The sequence below is a fragment of the Mustela lutreola genome, chromosome 15 (genome assembly GCF_030435805.1).
Source record: "Mustela lutreola isolate mMusLut2 chromosome 15, mMusLut2.pri, whole genome shotgun sequence".
NCBI lineage: Eukaryota > Metazoa > Chordata > Mammalia > Carnivora > Mustelidae > Mustela > Mustela lutreola.
The window spans coordinates 45,879,465-45,892,066 of record NC_081304.1 but is presented as its reverse complement, the minus strand read 5'-3'; positions in this window follow the sequence as shown (position 1 = coordinate 45,892,066).

The window sequence follows — 12,602 nt, the reverse complement described above, 5'->3', positions numbered from 1 at the left end:
CTCGTCACAGTCTCATGACCATTATTGGTATTTCAGGATTTCCTTCTGGTGTCTCTTTCCATTGATAATGTGGGTGTGCAAGGATGTGCATTTGTGTACACGTGTGTATTTGATTTTATATTACACTTCATTTAATGTCTTATATTTTTCTCTGTTAAAACAGTATCATATTTATAGACACTCTCTGCCTGTTCAAAATGCATCTCAGACAGAGTAGTAATATTTGTTTAATGCTTGTACTGAAGGCTGCCTGGGAAGTGCTTTGTGTGACTGGAGGCACAGAAGATGGGTCTTGCATTCCTGTGTGTTTCAGTGGCCCAGGTTTAAGGCTCCTTGTCCTGGAGGAAGCTTTATGGGTGGTAAGCCCACGTTCACTGGGCAAAAACCTGGTGACAAGGGATGCTTCCAACTAGAGCTGTGAGTGCCTCTTTGCACTGGGATGTCTTCATGTTCTTCTCTAAGAAGAATAGTTTTTTCTATCTAACAGGAGAGCATAGAACACATTTTTAAAAGACATCCAGAAATTATTTTAATTATACATATATTGCATAACTGTGTGATGTGTGGTGGCATATACCTCTGGTATAAGGGAAAAGGGATTTTTTTTTCTTTTTTTAAAATATTTTGTTTATTTGCCACAGAGAGAGCACAAGCAGGAGGAACAGCAGAGAGAGAGGGGGAAGCAGACTCCCTGCTAAGCAGGGAGACTGATGAGGGGCTCGATCTCAGAACCCTGAGATCACGACCTGAGCCAAAAGCAGCCACCCAGGCGCCCTGGAATTCTTTTTTCTTTAAAGAAATAGGTTATTGACCAATGTATTATAAGGTTGAGTGATGCTTTTCCTAAGTTCCTAGAGGTCAGGTTCATGTTAATGGATTTTATGGACTTAAATCTTTGTGGTATTATCTTAGTTCTATTCTGGTCCTGGCATTGGCTTCTGATCTCTTGGTAACTAAAGTAGAAACAGAAGCTGAACTTGTTTTCCAAGGCAGACCAAAGCTGCTTTTGTTCTTTGGAATCTGCTTTGCTTCTGACAATTTGGTTCCTTCACCTCACATCCATGCCCTGCTGTTGACACACCAGAGCACACTGCTGCATGTCCTAGAAGGGTTGGTGTTGCTGTGGTGGAATTTCAGCTGATCTGAAGGGCTCATGTTGGTCTCTTAAAATTTTCGTATATATTTTTTGAAATAATGAAACCTCTCTTCTATTGATGGAAATGATGTGAGCACACCAATGTCTAAGCTCCAACAGGTAATAAAACTAACTGCGAGATGTGAAAAGGATGCAAAAGCCTGTGGAAAATCAAAGGCCTCTTTAAAAGAAGGGAGTAGTAGTAGCAGCCCTTCATCTTACCTAAACCAAAGCATTTTCCTCTCTAGCCACACGGGGGCATCTTTGGCACTCCAATCAAGCACCTTAACTTCACTGCAGGAATGGATAAAATGTGTCCTTGGTATTTTCTTGAAATGTCCATTTGCTACCCAGATAATATTTTTTATGCAAACAAGTACATTTTCACATAAAGTCAAATTTGCAAAATGAAAGTAGAAAGACTGGAAAACCTACCACCCCAAGGTCTTTATCTGGGCATAGTATTTCAGTCCTTTTCTGTTTCTTGATGGTCTTAGTTGACAGTATTTTCTTTTATTTCCATATGTCCTGCTACTCTAGAAGATTTCCAGGTTGGGTCAGTCTTGGATTAACTTTTACATAGTTAATAGGGAGAAGGGGCTGTTTGGTTATCTTAAACAGTAGTTTTCCAGAAGTCGTGGGTTCCAGGAAGAGTTAATAGAGAGAATTCTAAGAAACCGTTTTCGCTGTTCTTCTGTCTTTAAATTCTTGTTTTGGTTTATCTGAGTGGTTGACTGGCATATATGTTGTTTACTTCAGAAGTTGGCACAGTTGGCTCTGTGTTGTGTACATGATGTAGGTGAGCTAGGCCTTGTTTCCCACAAGGGATGTTTCTCTGTAGAACATTAATATTACTAACTCCAGGGTCTATGTGGGTTCAGGGAAAATTTCCATCTACCCTTATTATGGCACAGAGTGGACGTGATGAGGGGCCACCCAGCAGATCTATCTGCACATTAGGAGGGAGAATGTCCGGTTTGGAAAACTAAGGAGGCCCTTGGAGAAGGAAGGTCTCAAAGGTGCAGCAGATTTGCAGCCAACAAAGAGGTGCCCCTAGAAAAGGGTGCCCAGGAGATTGGGTTTGCTGAATGGGCACTAACCCCAGTAAAATGCAGAAGAGGTTTACCCCTGAGACTGAATTGGCTTTTGCCTCCTGCAGCAGAGCATGGATTGTCTTGAGCCTCCCTGAATGCTGCCCAGGACTGGGTGTTGGTGCCGGTGCCAGCACAGTACTTGAAAGCCCTCTGGGGTCCCACCCCGCAGGCAGCAGGGCCTCCTCACACACGTACCCAAGAGCTCCTGCTCTGCTCTGTGAAGACATTGAGATCCTCTGCTGTGACTCACCCAAATGACTAAAACAGAGGTTATTTTTTTAATTACTGGTTGGAACAGCTAATGCTCCCTTTTAGAGCAGCTAATGCTGCCTTCTGGAGGTTGTGCTTTTACTGCAGGGGACTGTGTTGTGACTGAGTGAGGGCCTTGCACCTCTGAACGCCCTCGGAGGTGTGGCCTATCTGCCTCTCAGTCCATGCAAACACATTAGGGATTTTAGGCTCTCGCTGGAGAATTGGAGGGTCACGGGTGCTTGTGGTGAGTCAAGAAACTGAGATAAGAAGGCATGGACCAGAAACTGCTGCTGTACTTGGCAGAATTGGCTTGTATGTGATGTTCCCAGGAGGGCAGAGGATATTTGATCCCAGATGCTTCTCCAGCCCCCTAGGAGAATGAAAAGCAGAAAAGAGACTTTGCATCATCAGACCTGGCTTTGTGTTCCGGTTCTACTCGTGGGGTAAGTTGGTTTCACTAAGCCTTGGTTGGCTTCCTCGTGCAAAAGATGAGGGATTCTTGCTTCGCAGAGTTGTAGCAGCAGTTAAATGAGAGAAGTGCTAAGACGCCTGGAGGAGTGCATGAGCAGAGTGGTTTTCTCAACTTCTCATCTTCTTTGAGTTTTTCATTTGTGGTCAGAACACCTACTCCTGTCAGAAAGCCAGTAACTCAAGTGTGGAACTGCGGATGTAGGGTCCCACTTCTTGGCCAAGAACAAAACCCATACTTCCATGTACTGGAGTGACGAACAGGGAACCAAGTTGATTGCCTCCTGGAGCAGAGCGTGGGGTACAAGGTGATTGCCCATCTTCTATATAAATTGTATCATTTAGTAATCCAGCACAGTAGTGGGGTGTCCCTCTGTGTGAGAGCTTTAGAAAATGGAAGCTCAGCTTAAGTGACTTGCTCTAAGGTTATCCACAGAGCTAAGTCAGAAATGGGGTTTGAACTCGGGTTCAGAAATTTGAGACAGGGGCCTTGTACCAAATCTCAAGATTTGTAGCAATTGCTACACTTAAATGGAAATGGACTTTCAGGCTCATTTGACCTACCTCTAGGGAGGGAGACTTCTATTATATGGCATACAGAAGAGAGAAAAAGTGTCTCAAACAGCTTCACTTCATTTAGCACTTTAAGGTAGTATTTTCAAGCCTGTGATCAATGAGCAAGATTTGATAAATGAAATTGCTTATAATTAGTTCTTAATTTGTGCTACCAAATCTTCATAGAATTTTGTATTTGGCAGCAGTGCAGATAATTAAGTAGTTAGTGAAACCACATAATAAAATGTCTAGTGCAAGCACATGTTGGATCAGAATCAATGTAAAATACTAATAATTAGGTAATGACTCTTTGATAATACATAATTGTGTAATAATGGGAGAAGGGTTTGACTTTTTAAATATTTTAATAGACAGCTCAAAATATTTCACTTACAAATTGATGAGCTTAGAAAGTGTCACAATTGTCAGAAAAACAGCAAGTCATCTTCCCCAGGTAGGGTGAATGAACTCCTGTAAGTCAAGAGAAAAGAAGAGGCTGCCTGCCATCTGGTGGACCCGTTCAGAGAGTGTGGCCCAAGATTCTAGAAACTAGAGCCAGGAAATTCCCAGCTAGGGGACTTGGCTGGCTTCAGCAGCCAGTCAGCCCCCAGGGAAATGGCAGCTTGTGCTACTGCTGTCCAAAAGGAGAAGGCTCTGCAGAGAACACTGTTGGAGCCAGACGGCTCCTGGGACAGCGGAGGAGGCATGGGCCCACTCCCGTAGATTCTGTGATTCAAGAGATTGGATGTCTCTTGCTAGGAAAGGGGTTTCCCAGTTAGCCCTAGTATAGGATCCTTAACTCAGGTGTGTTTGTCCCAGGTTTCCTGCCTTTTGTTGGCACATGTGGGGCTTTCTGAACAAAACTCTAGCCTGTATTTCTCTGAAGTCTAGATGAGCACTAATAAAGACTTGATTCATTCACAGAGGGAAGTATTTCCTCATGCTCTGTATAGCAGGAGCCAGGCAAGAAGGGATGGAGCTCATGTTCTGACTAAAAGGGAGTAGCTTTTATTCAATTCCCATTGGTTGTTGCCATGCAAAAATAGTGTTTCTGGGGTCTTCTGAATTTTTGCAAGAAGCAGAAATCCAGATTTATGAGAAATTTACTTAATTATAAATCCCAACATCTAATTCAGTAGTCTGTAAAAACCTGGTAGACCATCAGTTTTGTGACCTCTTCACCACCAGGTGGTAGAACTGTCTAAATATTTGCTACCTTCGTTTCCCTAAAATTCCCATTTACCTCTTCTACTCGAGTTGGCTTGCTCTGTGCTTGCCTTCCTGACTTTTTTTTTTTTTTTTTTTTTGACAGGCAGAGATCACAAGTAGGCAGAGAGGCAGGCAGAGAGAGAGGAGGAAGCAGGTTCCCCGCTGAGCAGAGAGCCTGATGTGGGACTCGATCCCAGGACCCTGAGATCATGACCTGAGCCGAAGGCAGAGGATTCAACCACTGAGCCACCCAGGCGCCCGCCTGCCTGACTTTTTTATAGAGTCCTTCTCACCTCTTAGGAGAGAATCCCAAAGATTCCATCCAGGGTCCTTGTTTGCTTTTTGCTCCTCACACTTCTGGCTAACCACATCCATTCCCATGACATCAGCTACTGTTTACCCACAGATTCATTGTTCCCAAATAATGGACCTTTCCTGAACATTCAACATCCTAATACCTAACCACCTATTGGACATCTGCCCCAGGACCATGGCAATGTCAAACTCAACTTACTGTCTAAACCTACTTCTCTCCCATATTCTTAATCACCATCCATCAAACGGTCCAGATTAGGAATCTCTGTTCCTCTCTCTGCTTTACCACCAGGGACTAAAATCTGTCACGTTAGAAATAATCTCCCCAGTTCAGCCCAGCATTTCCATCCAAACTGCCACTTCCTTAGTGCTCTTCCTCATCTCTCACCTGGACTGGAAGGGTCACCTGAACCATTTCTGGGGGACTTCACAGCTGAGTAGCAGAAAGAGATTTAGATACCTTTGGTGGCAGGGAGGGAGATGAAGAAACCCATGTTGGGGGGTGAAGCAGGAGCACTTTCAGAAGAAGGACTCAGGTGGGAAGTAGATTCATAGCAACTTGTCACATTGGTCGGTTTTAAGAGATATAAGGCCCTTCCTGAGAAAAGCACAGAACTTTTTTTCCCCTTTAACTTGTTTCATAGTTACAAAGGTAATGCTTTCTCATTATAAGAATTTAGAAAATAATGAATAAAAATGTATAATTCCATTATGCAAATGGAGTTACTTTATATTTTGTTAGTATTTTTATATGCATATATATTTTAAATAGCAAGTATGGGATCATATTGTATATGACTTTTTATAATCTTTTTCATGTAGCAATATATTGTGATAACCTTCTCATTATAAAACTAATCTCTGTGTCAGAAAACCTGTAAAAAAAAAAAAAAGTTTGCCAGTAATCACACGGCCCAGAGACAACCACCACTAATATTTTGGTTTACTAATAACCTGTTTTCTTTACATGCGGTATTGTGTTACTTCAGTAAACCAGTTGTTCCTTGCTGGAAATTCTAGTTTTCTGGTTTTTACTATTATAAGTAATGCTTTAGTGAGTATCTTTTTTTTTTTTTAAGATTTTATTTATTTATTTGACAGAGAGAGATCACAAGCAGGCAGAGAGGCAGGCAGAGAGAGAGGAAGAAGCAGGCTCCCTGCGGGGCAGAGAGCCCCATGCGGGACTCGATCCCAGGACCCTGAGATCATGACCTGAGCCGAAGGCAGCAGCTTAACCCACACTGAGCCACCCAGGTACCCCTTAGTATCTTTATATAAAAATCTTTTTATGTGTGTGTGAGGCGCCTGGCTGACTCAGTAGAGCATGTGACTCTTGATCTCCAGGTCGTGAGTTGAAGCCCCATGTTAGGGATAGAGTTTACTTAAAAAGAAAATCGTACTGTGTTTTCTTACTGCTTTACATCCTAAACTTATACAAGAATTACTGAAGCAGAGGAACATTCTTAAAGGTTCTTTGTGTATATTTGCCAGTTTGGTCACTAAAAAGGTTATGCTAGTTTACATTTCCATTAAGTGCCTGTTTGTTTGTTTTTTAAGATTTTATTTATTTATTTGACAGAGACCACAAGTAGGCAGAGAGAGAGGAGGGGAAGCAGGCTCCCTGCTGAGCAGAGAGCTGGATGAGAGGCTTGATTCCCAGACCCTGTGATCATGACCTGAGTGGAAGGCAGAGGCTTTAACCCATTGAGCCACCCAGGCGCCACCTAGATGCCCCTAAGTGCCAGTTTTTACCACACCTTTGTTAGCACTACAAGGCTAATTTTTGGTGTCTTTTTCTTTTTCTTTTTTTCTTAAAGGTTTTTGTTTGTTTATTTATTTATTTTAGAGAGCACGTAGAAGTGAGGGGAGGGGCAAAGGGAGAGGGAGAGAGAATCTCAAGCAAGCCTATGCTAAGTGCTGAGTCTGATACAGAGCTTGATCTGCGCACAACCATGATGAGATCATAGCCTGAGCATAAATCAAGAGTCAGATTTTCAACCCAGGCGCCCCAAGGCTGATTTTTTTAAAAATCCTCTTTTGAGGTGCCTGGCTGGCTGGTAGAGCATGCGACCCTTGATCTCAGCTTTGTAGGTTCAAGCTCTACATTGGGTGTAGAGGTTATTTAGAAATAAAATCTTTGGGCGCCTGGGTGGCTCAGTGGGTTAAGCCACTGCCTTCGGCTCAGGTCATGATTCCAGGGTCCTGGGATGGAGTCCCGAATCAGGCTCTCTGCTCAGCAGGGAGCCTGCTTCCTTCTCTCTCTCTGCCTGCCTCTCTGCCAACTTGTGATCTCTCTCTGTCAAATAAATAAAATCTTTAAAAAAAAAAAGAAAAGAAATAAAATCTTAAGGTTGCCTGTGTGGCTCAGTAGGTTAAGCGTCTGCCTTTGGCTCACGTCATGATCCCTGGTTCCTGGGATTGAGCCCTGAATCAGGCTCGTTGCTCAGCAGGGGAGCCTGCTTCTCCTTCTCCTGTTCCCCCTGCTTGTGCGTTAGCTCTCTGAGACAAAGAAATAAAACCTTTAAAATAAATAAGTCCTTTATCAATTGATAGACAAGAATATTCCCAGTGTTTTAATTTTATTATGGTTATAGCAAGGTCATTTTCATATATTTATATGTAATAAATATATTTTATAAAATTTATATATTGGCAAATATACACAATTTTATATATTTTATAAAATTTAAATTCTATTCTGTGTTCATTTTTCTACACAGGTGTTCTTTTTGTTATTGAACTGCAAGAGCACATTTGCCAATATTACCGTCCATTCTGTCATTTACCTTCCCCTTTTATTCATGGTGATTTTGTTTTGTTTTTATAATTAGGAGCCTGTAGAGGTGTTTTGTTTTGTTTTTGTTTTTGTTTTTTTTTAAGATTTTATGTATTTGACATAGAGCGAGCACAAGCAGGGGGAGCAGCAGGGAGAGGGAGGACAGACTCCCCACTGAGCAAGGAGCCCCATGAGGGACTTGATCCCAGACTCGGGGATCATGACCTGAGCTGAAGGCAGTTGCTTAACCGACTGAGCCACCCATGCATCCCAGGAGCTTGTAGAGGGTTTATGTAATCAAATCTGTTATGAGTCTGCCTTTATATTTTCTTTTTTTTTTTTTTTTTTAAGAGAGAGTACATGAGGGAGGGGTGGGTGAGTAATGGAAGGTGGGGGGTGCCTGGGTGCCTCAGTGGGTTAAGCCTCTGCCTTCAGCTCAGGTCACGATCTCAGGGTCCTGGGATCGAGCCCCTTGTTGGGCTCTCTGCTCAGCAGGGAGCCTGCTCCTCCTCTCTCTGCCTGCCTCTCTGCCTACTTGTGATCTCTGTCAAATAAATAAAATCTTTAAAAAAAAAAAAAAGGAAGAGGAGGGGAGAGAGAAGCCAACTGCCCCCCTCACCCAGGGCTCCATCTCAATACCCTGAGATCATGACCTGAGCCAAAATCAAGAGTTGGACGTTTAACCAACCAAGCTACCCAGGCACACCATCTGCCTTTATATTTTCTTTGTTTGCCTTCATAGGCAGAACTCTTAACTGCTCTTGCAGCAGAAAAAAATGTTTCCTTATATTTTCTTATGACTCTTTTTGGCATTATTTTTTACATGTAACATTTGAATTTATGTTGGTATATGATGTGACATTTAAGAACCTAACTGTGTTTAGCAAATGGTTACTAGTCCTCACAAAGTAACTCTCAAGAGAGATGACTGGTAAGCTCCAGTACTGCAGTCTGAGGTATCTGTGATGGGAAAGGTACTCCCGCAGGCTGGGGTGTGGGGGGTAGGGTCATGGACTGTAGCATCCCCCAGCCTAGAAGTGTCAGGAGAGGTATAGGCTGGTATGTGGCTCCTGGAGTGTCCTGGGTTGTCCCCAGCACTGTCCAGTAGAGACTTCCCAATGGGCTCTGGGTCTTTAGAAAGATATCCAGTTGTAGGTGTGGAGCTGAGCCTCGGATTTAGGCAGTCTGGTCATTCACAGGCCACTGCTCAGGGCCTTACATACTATTCTGAGAGGGCATCAGTTATTATGAGCACAGGTAGCTGATTTCTTGGGTTTTAGAGACTTGACTGTGCAGCCTGCCCTTTGGGTGAGCTTGGATTGCTGAGACAATCCACCTCAGTCCTTTCCATGGGGCATTACAGTCTAGCTGCTCTGCCCTGGGGGTCCTCCCCTGTCAGGGACACACCCCACCCCCACTTGACCCAGTTGGCTCTTGACTCACATTACAAAACTGCACCTTGCCTCTGCTCATAACCTTGCCCCGTCTCACTGCCAATGACCTGAATTCATTTTCTCTCATAAAGCCTCCTCTTTTATTTTCCCCCCCCAGAGGAATAGCTGAAGTTCATATCCTTTCCCTCGTGCCTTTCTGCTTTGATCAGCTTCTTCCTACCAAGTCTCCAGAGCCCCCATCTCTAGCCACAGTGTTTAGTTAGCCTCTTTGGTTTCTCAGAAAAGCTCAAAGTGCATGGCTCCTCCCCTTTTGCTTCAGAACTGCATTTCTTTCCTTATTACTCAGTGTCCACACCCAGGGCGGTTGTCTGGATAAAAATCTGCCCCTTTCCCCCAGTCACCTTTTCGGGCCAGATATAGGCACCAGTGAGGAATGGCTGTCTGCCCAGGCCCAGTTAGAAGCTCTTATTTCCTCAGTGGCCTGAGTCTCTGAGATTGTCTGGGCCTCTGGATCCTAAGTGTAGTTCTCTTTCCTTTGCCTTGTCACCCCTCTGCTAAGTTTATTTATTGGATACCACTAAGCAAAGCTAATAACTATTCCTGTCTTTAGCCAGAAGGGGAAAAGTTATCTCCCTATCACCCATTTCTGTGAGGTTTTCTAGGACTCTGGACCCACTTCCCAGGTTTGGCTATCCAACGCAGTCAGGGGAGAACCAGGCCATTCTTCTCATCCCAGCTGACACTAAGCAGCTTTGTGACGTTGGATAAGACATCTTCTCTTGGGAGGATAGACTAGATTATCTCAACTCTTCAGCTGTGAGATCATATGAGGCAAGGGAGAGGAGAAAGTAAGTGACTTGATTGTACCTGTTTTGTAGGTTCAGGAGAAGTCCTTTACTCAGTGGGAGTGGAGGAAGGTAGCTGGAGACTTTGGTGGAAACTGCTGGCTCTGAGGGTCCCACCTCACTGATGGCTGGATGAATACCATATGGAATACACCTCTATCAGAGCCATTCACAAACCTGCTCATCATTCAGACTGGGCTTGTCAGGAATCATGTATGGGCCACTTAATTTCTTCTTATCCGTTCTTAGGAAATATGATGCTCTGGGAACCTAAACTAAATGAGTACATCAGCATGCTTATGGGTCTTTGTGTGGTTGTAGGATCTCTGCTGTGTCCAGTGTGGTGGTGGTAGAGAGCAAAGCTAACCTTTTCCAGGTATTACTGTGGAGTAGAGTCCTGTTTGTGACCTCTTACCCCACCCTGGCTTACCAAAGTTCACCTGGCCTTGGCTACAAGGCTACCTAGCACATGTCGGGCACACAGTAAATATTTGTTAAATGAATGTCGTCTGTGACCCTGGGTTTACTACTAGTTTTCTGTCCCTTCTTCATCCTGGCTGGCTTTCTTTTTCCCTTTGGTCTTGTCTTAATTATGATATGTGAAAAGCTCCTTAAAACCACTTGCAGAATTTGAGAAGTTGGTCCTGAACAGTTAGGACATCTTCTGGGATCTAATGCAAATACCTGTACTTTGGCTTTACTTCCTTTCTGCCATCTCATTATGTATGCATCTTAGAGGGTCAGGAAACTGATCTTTATACGTCTTGGAGTTGCATTTGTATGTATGTATGTATGCAATGCTTTGTTTGAGGGAGTGGGGTGGGGTGGAGGGTGGAAGACAGTCTCATTAAGAGAATATCTCTAGCTTGGCATATTAAAAAATTGAGGGATGAACTGGGCATTGGGATGCACAGACTTGAAGAGGAAGACTAAAAATAGAAATCCTTTCATGAGAAAGTACACAGTGATGGGTGGCCTAGGTGTCCCCCTGCTCTAAAGTTACTAAGCACCTAGAAGCCATAATAGAACTTTAGGAACAACTTTTTGGAGATGGCTGGGCTTTGGATCATTCCCAAAGTGTACCTTTATGCTGAAACATCAGAAGGCTTCTTTTCACTTTGCTTTGAATGAATACAGTTGCCAGCTTCTACCCCAGTTCCATCCCTTTGGAACAGGGAGCTGGGGCTAAAATGTTAAACGGCTCTCCTATTCATTCCCCTCTCCCCTTCTTCTTTTTTTTTTTTTTTTTTTTTTTAAGATTTTATTAAGAGAGAGAGATCACAAATAGGCAGAGAGGTAGGCGCAAGGAGGTGGGGGAAGCAGGTTCTCCGCTGAGTAGAGAGCCTGACATGGGGCTTGATCCCAGGACCCTGAGACCATGTCCCGAGCCACAGGCAGAGGCTTAACCCACTGAGCCACCCAGGTGCCCCTCCCCTCTCCTTTTATACCCACCTTGTAGGTATCTCCCACCCCAACTGTGTCCCTTCCCCAGCTTGGGAAACCCTGGCTGATATATTCTGTTTAGCCATTTTCAGGCTCCTGTAGGCAACAACGGCTCAGAAAAAAAGCCTCCTTTATAAACCCTTGCTTTTGCCTAACATCCCCTGGCTGCTGTCCCCACATGACCCAAATAAACAGATGATCATGTGAAGCCAGTAAGGCTGTTTGTTTTAAATAGCAAGCATCTCCACTAAGCTCTGGAGCAGATGGGGTATTGGGGGCAAGGGAGAGACTGGCATTTGACTCTGTTCACCCCACCTTTATCTCAGGCTTACCCACCCATGAAGGAAAAGGTGTCTTCAGAATGCTCCTTTTCAGAGGGGTGCCTACTTAATGGAAAAGAGCTGGTATCTGGCAAGAAGTCAAAAATTGGGCTTGGGCCTCTGTAAGAGACTTCAGGACTATTTGAGTGCTATGACCACTTGAGGACGGCAGAAGATACAGCTGAATGGAGCTCTCTGAGCATCATGGGCCACTGGACAGAATAGTACAGTGCTGACCCCCAAACAAAAAATTTGGTCAACATTGTTGCAGGTCACTGTTACGTTATATACACTGTTTAGTGCCCCACCCCAGCATACACACCTGTGTATTGCCTTCAAACTTCTCATTTTCTTTGGTTGTTCAGTGGGCCAGGCCAGCCACACTAGTAGAAGGTGGCAGATATCTAAAAGGAAGCAATTTAAGGACCAGCACAGATCTCGCCCTCCCAAGAGAAGGGCATTCATCCCAGGACACCTGGGCTCCATTGTTCCCACCCTCTCCCCCACCTTCCTTTCCAGATCCATCACAAGCCAAGCCAGTGGCACCTGGACATGTGTAATGGCCTCTGCTCAGTTACAGATGTTAGGGCATCAAATGTGTGAAGATCAGATCCTTCCGTAGACTGCTGCTGGCAAACAGTCCCCTTCCTTCTCTTCACTAGGTTCTTGATTTCCAAGATCCGTGCAGGTTTTCTTTCCTTGGTATGTATTATGCCCTCAAAGGAAGGGAGCAAAGCCAACAGGCATGCATTTGTACCGGCTTTTTGTGCCTCTAAGCTAGACCCCAAAATAGGAA